This window comes from Orycteropus afer, unplaced genomic scaffold (genome assembly GCF_000298275.1).
Source record: "Orycteropus afer afer isolate SDZICR_OR568_19922 unplaced genomic scaffold, OryAfe1.0 scaffold00725, whole genome shotgun sequence".
NCBI lineage: Eukaryota > Metazoa > Chordata > Mammalia > Tubulidentata > Orycteropodidae > Orycteropus > Orycteropus afer.
In genome coordinates this window covers 318,931-320,068 of record NW_006922312.1, presented here as the reverse complement: position 1 = coordinate 320,068, position 1,138 = coordinate 318,931, and positions in this window count along the sequence as shown.

The window sequence follows — 1,138 nt, the reverse complement described above, 5'->3', positions numbered from 1 at the left end:
TGAATATAGATGCAAAAATCTTCAACAAAATCCTAGCCAATAGACTCTAACAACATATCAAGAAAATCATTCATCATGACCAAGTGGGGTTCATGTCAGGTATGCAAGGATGGTTCAATATTAGAAAAACAATCAACGTCATCCACCACATAAATAAAACAAAGAAGAACCACATGATCATATCAGTGTATACAGAGAAGGCATTTGATAAAATCCAACACTCATTCCTGATCAAAACTGTCAGCAAAATAGGAATAGAAGGAACATTCCTCAACATAGTAAAGGGCATCTATGCAAAACCAACAGCCAACATTATTCTCAATGGAGAGATACGGAAACCATTCCTCTTGCAAACAAGAACCAAACAAGGATGCTCGCTATCACCACTTCTATTCAACATGGTACTGGAAGTCCTAGCCAGGGCAATAAGGCAAGAAGGGGAAACAAAGACATCCAAATTGGTAAGGAAGAAGTCAATCTATCCCTATTTGCTGATAATATGATCCTATACCTAGAAAACCCAAGAGACTGAGTCAAAACTCTACTGGAATTAATTGAGAGATTTAGCATTGTGGCAGGATACAAGATCAACATCCAAATATCAGTTGGATTCCTCTACACCAGCAAAGAGATTGCTGAGGAAGGAATAAGGAATTTAATACCATTTACAAAAGCTACCAAAAAGATAATAAAGTACTTGGGAATAAATTGTACCAGGGACACAAAAGACCTGTACAAAGAAAACTATAAAAAACTACTTCAAGAAACCATAAGAGATCTACGTAAAGGGAAGAACATACCATGCTCGTGGATAGGAAGATTGAATATTGTGAAAATGTCAATTTTGCCCAAAGCAATACATTCAATGCAATCCCAATACAGATCCCATCGACATTATTTAAGGATATGGAAAAACCAATCACTAACTTTGTATGGAAAGGAAAGAGACCTCGGATAAGCAAGCCCTATTGAAGAACAAAGTAGGAGGTCTCACACTGCCAGATCTCAAACCTACTATACAGCCACAGTAGTCAAAACTGCCTGGTACTGGCATAATGACAGATACATAGACCAATGGAATAGAATTGAGAACCCAGAAATAGATCCATCGACCCAGGGTCAGCTGATCTTTGACAAA